The sequence below is a fragment of the Stegodyphus dumicola genome, chromosome 4 (assembly GCF_044657685.1).
Source record: "Stegodyphus dumicola isolate Sdum_Otavi_A_Nest chromosome 4, ASM4465768v1".
Classification (NCBI taxonomy): Eukaryota; Metazoa; Arthropoda; class Arachnida; order Araneae; family Eresidae; genus Stegodyphus; species Stegodyphus dumicola.
The window spans coordinates 12,020,957-12,028,512 of NC_140771.1; positions in this window are offsets into that span (position 1 = coordinate 12,020,957).

Genomic DNA, 7,556 nt, shown 5'->3' on the forward strand with positions numbered 1-7,556 from the left:
GGGCGGAGAGCAGGCTTGAAAATCTTCAGATCATGTGATTTGAATTGTCCAATAGCAGAAAAAGTTGGAATTTTTGGAAATAGAGCTGAGGGGTCTCATGCAAGCCGTGTATTATGTTTTCAGAAAATAAGATATATTTGAAAAGTTTTTTTTTTTTTTTAATTTTTATTTAGTTAAAGATGTTGGATTCCTCGCATATATTAAATAGAATTAAGAGTTTCTCCATCGGTGTATCTGCTGATTTTAATTGGTCTAAGTTGTTTTTGAGGACAGAAAAGAATTTAAAGATGTTGTTGTGGCCGAAAATATTATTAAGTTCTTTTAGTGTAGAGAAAATGTCAATGAAAATATTCGCGTTGGATGTAGTGTTGGTATTCTGGTTTCTAGTGTCTTGTGTGTTGTTGGATGTAACCTGTGCGTATGTTCTGCCTTGGGTGGGTGTAGGTATATTGGAAGTGCTGATGTTTTGAGTAAAAGTGTGTTTTGGTGGATTATTCATGTTTCTGTTTTTGGGGAATTTCTCGCAACCGCGGTATGAAGCTGGGTGATTTTTGTGGCAATTTGCGCATTTGGGGTTATCTAATTTACCTTGTGTAGGGCAGTCTGTGGTTTTATGTTGTTGTGCGCATTTAACACACCTAGGTAGGAAGAAACAATTGTCTGATGAGTGATTAAAACGTTGGCAATTGTGGCATTGTGGTGTAATGTTTTTGTTGATATATTTTTCGATTGTGGTGATGAACATACCTAGGTGTGTTTCACTGTAGATTTTGTCAATGTTTGGTGTTTGCATGAGTTGTATCTGAAATAGTGGCATTGGTTGTTTGGTCTTGAATCTGGTGAGTTGAACTACTTTGTGTACTGTGTATCCGAGGTTAGTGAGTTCAGTGGAGATTTCATGTGTGTCAGTGGTAATGGGTAGGCCTCGGATAACTACTTTAACAGGGCGTTTGTGCTTGGGTGTGATGATATAGTGTTCGATGTTGTGTTTTTGAAGGTCTATGGTGAGTTGTCTGTGATCATCTGTTGTTGAAGGTAGTAATTTGAGGTATTCACCACTTATTTTGGCGTAGAATGTAGCTTGAGTGAGTGTAGTGAGTTTCTTGATGTACTGGTTGTATGTGGCGCCATCTGTCGGCTTAACCATAATCGGTGTGGGTGTACTGTAGTTGGGAAGTCTTGTGCCAGGTGATTGTGAGTTATCAATTTGTTGTGTGGGTTGAGTGGAATGGGTGTCTGGTTGCGAGAGTGCTGTGTAGCTGTTTTGGGTTAAGAACCTTGTTTATACTCCGTGCGTATAACTTTCTCTTTATACGTGCTAACTCTTTCTGCCCGTTGAAAGAAAAACTAAATATATAACTTAAGATAAAAAAGGTCAACACACTTCACAATTTAAAAAAAAAAAGTGCTCGCAGTATTTGTTCATCGTAACCATTTGGTCGAAGTCAAAAGGTGCAAAATATATAAAAAGAAAAAGTTACAATGCCTGAAAAACTGAAGCCGCCTTGAATCATAGCACCTAAATGTTATATTTTTTAAAGTGCTCGTATGTGTAAGTTACAACAACTTAAAGCCTGAAAGTTTCAGACCCATTAGGCAGCTTCTGTTCCTCGTTAAAGTTCTTGAGAACGTCTATAAGAGGATGGGAGCAGCACTTTGAGTTACATAAAGTGTTACCATTGTTGTGCGGGATATGGAATTTGTGAACGCTGGTACACAAGTATCAAAACACTGTTTTTCTTATGTTAGAATTGGCAAAACACTTTGATCGCATTTGGCATGCGGGTTTAATTCATTCATTTTAAGCTTACCAAGCTCGATCTTAGGAGGGAGCTTGTTTTTTTCATTCGCTCATTTCTTACTAAAAGAATTTCAGTAGAAGCAGGATAAGCACTACTCTGTAACTACTAATATCCAAGCTGGGGACCCATAGGATTCAATTCTTGCTCCAGTCTTCTATATATCTACGTCATGGATTTCCCCATGTTTAAGACAATATAAAATGCACCACGGCATGATACACAGCGTAATATAGACGATCCAAAGTCTATTGTTGGAGACGGCGGCTGCAGACAGACGATTACATAACGGTTCGGCGAAAGTCCACAGAAGGAGCGCCGCATCTGATTGGACTATTTTTTATTATTCTTTTTTCCCCTTTAATTGCGAACTAAGCGGGGAAATTCCCTTTTCACTCAGTTATATGTATGCACTTAATAGGGTAATGTAACGTTTTCAGCTTGTGTGAGATATCCATATTAAATCTTTATTTTAATAATCCCTGCTGTGATTATTTAATTTGTAACCTACACGTTGTAGCCCTGTGAGTTGCAACATAGTAAATTTGGCGTCCGCTACTTTATATTTTTGATTAAATATTTATATAAAAGTTTTGAAAGCAAAACGAAAGTCGCTGAGAACAGCTTTTACGGTATGCTGCAACGATATAGCTCAGAAGATCGAAAACAAAAGTTTAAAAAGTGACGAAGTCAGTACGATGTTTCGGCAGATTCAAGACAAATAAACACGTTTGGACACAACTCAAGAAGAAGTTTCGAATTTGTTGCTGAGTGATGATGCCCTTCAAGATGAATATTCTGAAGATTTTTTGAAAGCAGAAGAATACCGCGACAAGTTCTGCTTGGTCTGTTCGCCGTTAGAAAATGCAAAGAAGGCAAATTCGGTTACAGAAGGAACAACAACCGAGCAAAAAAGGAAATTCAAGCTTCCGAAACTTGAATTGAGGAAATTTAGTGGAGAACCGAAAGTCTTTCTTGCTTTTTGGTCCCAGTTTGAGAAAATTCACAACTACCTCTCCATTGTCGATGAAGATAAATTTCAATATCTTTTACAATGTGTGGTAGCAGATTCTAAAGCGACAAGACTCGTAACCAGTTTTCCGCCAACTAAAGAAAACTATTCAAAGGTGATCGCACAACTTAAAGAACGCTTCGGGAGAGATGAACTTTTGGTTCAGATTTATGTACGGGATCTACTTTCCATAGTAATGAAAAATGCTACTGATAGGATTAAAGTAGATTTAGCTGAACTTTATGATTTACTTCAGAGCAAGCTTATGGCACTGGACAGCCTCGGTAGAACTAAGGAAAAATTCGCAGAATTTTTAGAGCCACTTGTTGAGTCCTGTTTACCAGAGACTGTTCTTCGTGCGTGGGAAAGAAGCCGCTCGATGGAAGATACTGCGTCACAGCAAGATAGTGCGCGTTCGTTGAATAAACTTTTGTGCTTTCTTCGAAATGAAGTGCAAAGTGAGGAAATGATTAAGCTCGCTCGTACCGGGTTGGGAGCTTCACGTTCTGAACATTCGAGTCCACATGCTGATGTTCCAGGTTGCTCTACAGCTGCTGCCTTGGTAAATGTTCAAGACAATACAGGTAGGCGAAATTTACGTTGTATTTTTTGTGAGAAATTCCGCAATTCTGCCGAATGTTTTTCTGCTCGCAAAATGTCTTTAGACGATAAACGAAAACTTTTGGTGCAAAAGCTCGCCTGTTTTCGCTGCCTTCGAGTTGGACATAGTTCACGGGCATGCAAAAATAAAGTAAAATGTTTAACATGTGCTAGATTTCACTATACGATTATGTGCTCAAATGGCGAACCTGTAAAGCCAAATGAAACTGACAGTACTGTTATTTCCAGTAATGTGTTGTCTAATCAGTCAGCTGTCAATGAAAATGTGTACTTGCAAACACTTGTTTTAAAAATAGTATTTGAGGGTAGACAACTTACAGTTCGTACGATTTTGGAAGTGGTTCTCAGAAATCTTATCTTTCAGGAAAGGTTATCGCGTTTTTGCAACTACGTCCTAAATCGAAACATACCATTATGCACGGTTTGTTTGGGGGGAGAGAGACAAGTCCTCATTCCCCTTTTGTGTTTGATGTTAATTTAAGAAATTTTGAGGGTACTTATGACCATAACTTTGAAGTACTTTCTCAAAACAGAATATGTGGATGTGTTCCAAAAGTAGTTGATTCCAGTACCCTAAAAGAATTAAAAGAAAGAAATATTACCTTGTCTGATTTGCAAGCTAAAGAATATGACATTGAATTGCTTTTAGGAGCAGATGCCATCGCGGACATTATTACTGGCAGTTCTCTGAAACTGAACTCTGGTGTCACTGTAGTTGAGACTAAATTCAGATACACTGTGATTGGTAAAGTAAACAGCTTATCTAAAGAATCTAGTTCAGCTACTATTCCAGCATTACTACAAAATAATTTGTGCAATAATGTAGTTTCGTTGTATTGTGCTAATCTTAGCGTAACTGAACTCTGGAATTTAGATGCCATTGGCATAACAGATCCAACTGAAGATGTTAAACGTAAACTTGCTCACTCTGACACCGTTAAGCAATTTAAAGATAATTTAAATGTTCTTCCTGATGCCCGATATGAATTGCCACTACCCTTTAAATCTGAAATTCTGTTACCTAACAATAAGTCTATTACTTTTAAAAGGCATCAAAGAATGTGTCAACGAATTAATGAGGGAAATCAGTTAGATGGCTATAAGGTAGTTTTTAAGCAATGGGAGGACCTAAAAATAATAGAAAAGGTTCCTGAAACTGAAATTGATAATTTGAGTTATTATTTGCCTCATAGACCTGTTATAAAGCATACTAGCCAGACAATGAAGGTAAGACCGGTGTTCGACGCTTCAGCCCGAGAGAAAAATCAACCGTCCCTAAATGATTGTTTAAATAGAGGGCCGAACTTAATTGAACTCATACCTGATATAATTGAGAGGTTTAGATTGTATTCTGTTGGTTTATCATCGGACATAGAAAAAGCATTTCTTCAGCTGAGTATTATCCCAGAACATAGAGATTATTTGAGGTTTTTTTCTTCCAACTCTTGAAGAACCTATGATTTACAAACACTGCAGAGTGGTGTTCGGCGTTTGTTCGTCACCGTTCCAACTCTCTGCATCGATAAAGCATCTCTTGGATAATTCCCCTGCTGAGTTTGACGATGTGATCCAAAAATTAAAGCATTCGTTTTATGTTGACAATTGTGTTACTGGGGTTCACGATATCAAACAGCAAGAAAATTTTGTAGTTAAGGCTACAGAAGTAATGGCTCAGGGATGTTTTAACCTACGGATTTGGGAAAGTAATGTTCCAGGTCATTGTATTTCCCATAGATCAGGTATAACTTCTCTTCTTGGAATCTTATGGGATTTGGATAACGATACATTAAAATGTAATCTTAATTATTCAATGGATAATGAGATAAGTAAACGTAATATTTTGGCTATAGTACATAAAATTTTTGATTCGCAGGGTTTTTTGAGTCCAACTACCTTGTTACCTAAGTTACTATTACAGGAGGCTTGGACTATGAAATTAAAATGGGATGACCCCTTGCCAGAAAACATTCAGAAAACTTTTCAGAAGTGGCGGGATGAAATTAAATATCTTGAGAAAATTAGTATTCCACGATATGTAGAGATAAATGAGAATTCAGAGCTGCATCTATTAGTTGATGCATGTAAGAGCTCCTATAGTGCATGTGTTTACTTTAGAACTGTAACGCCCGTGGGAGTCAAAATTCGATTGATCAGAGCCAAATCCAGGGTAGCGCCGTTAAAATCTCTGACAATCCCCGGTTAGAATTGATGGCCTGTTGCATTGGCGCGAGACTGGTTCACTCAGTATACGCCGCCTTAGATTTGCCTGATTTGAAAATTATTGCATGGAGTGATTCTATGGTAGCACTCTGGTGTATTAAGAAAAGTGGTGATTGGTCAGTTTTCGTTGCGAATAGGGTAAAAGAGATAAACAGTCTGATTCCTTCTCAGTGTTGGCGCCATCTACCAGGTGATTTAAACATGGCAGATATGCTTTCAAGAGGCTGGTGGGAGAGGTTAGTTCGTGTAGTAAAGGAACTGTTGAGAAGGACACTCGGTAACGCGGTTCTTACAACCAAGGAGTTGTACACAGTATTGCGCGACGGCGAGTCAATAATTAACTCTAGACCACTTACCTATCTGTCGGAAAATCCGGATGATTTAATCCCACTTTCCCCAGCCATGTTTCTCATCGAGAATCGTAGCTTAGGTGTTCCTGATGTTGATTTCTGCGATTCGAAGGGTCTTCGAAAAAGGGCTAGACAACGCAAAAAACTGTTTAATGATTTAAGGCATAGATTTAGGAAAGAATATTTAGGCCTTCTGGTCCAAAATAAGAAGGATCCATCGTCAGAGCTACGGTTGGGTGAAATTGTTCTAATAGGAGATGACATCAAAAAACGGATGCATTGGCCTTTAGCTAAGGTCATTCGACTAATTCCTGGGAAAGATGGCAAGGTGAGAACTGTAGAACTAAAGACTCAAGCTGGTACGCTGCTTCGTCCCATTCAGCGAGTCTTTCCATTGGAAGTGCAATTAACGGACAAACCCACTGTTCCCATAAACGATAACTCTTTTACTAATCCTATTTCATCTATTTCTAGTGATGAACATTCAGATTCTAATGACTCTTCAAATGACTCTAGTAACATCCTGCAAGATGCTAAAGTGTCAAGATTTGGACGTGTGATCAAGGTACCTCAGAAATTGGATCTCTTCGACCAGGTAATGTATGTCTTTGAGCCAACTTGAAGTCGACACAAAGAGGGGGAGAATGTTGGAGACGGCGGATGCAGACAGATGATTACATAACGGTTCGGCGAAGGTCAACAGAAGGAGCGCCGCATCTGATTGGACTATTTTTTATTATTCTTTTTTTCCCCTTTAATTGCGAACTAAGCGGGGAAATTCCCTTTTCACTCAGTTATATGTATGCACTTAATAGAGTAATGTAACGTTTTCAGCTTGTGTGAGATATCCATATTAAATCTTTATTTTAATAATCCCTGCTGTGATTATTTAATTTGTAACCTACACGTTGTAGCCCTGTGAGTTGCAACATAGTAAATTTGGCGTCCGCTACTTTATATTTTTGATTAAATATTTATATAAAAGTTTTGAAAGCAAAACGAAAGTCGCTGAGAACAGCTTTTACGGTATGCTGCAACGATATAGCTCAGAAGATCGAAAACAAAAGTTTAAAAAGTGACGAAGTCAGTACGATGTTTCGGCAGATTCAAGACAAATAAACACGTTTGGACACAACTCAAGAAGAAGTTTCGAATTTGTTGCTGAGTGATGATGCCCTTCAAGATGAATATTCTGAAGATTTTTTGAAAGCAGAAGAATACCGTGACAAGTTCTGCTTGGTCTGTTCGCCGTTAGAAAATGCAAAGAAGGCAAATTCGGTTACAGAAGGAACAACAACCGAGCAAAAAAGGAAATTCAAGCTTCCGAAACTTGAATTGAGGAAATTTAGTGGAGAACCGAAAGTCTTTCTTGCTTTTTGGTCCCAGTTTGAGAAAATTCACAACTACCTCTCCATTGTCGATGAAGATAAATTTCAATATCTTTTACAATGTGTGGTAGCAGATTCTAAAGCGACAAGACTCGTAACCAGTTTTCCGCCAACTAAAGAAAACTATTCAAAGGTGATCGCACAACTTAAAGAACGCTTCGGGAGA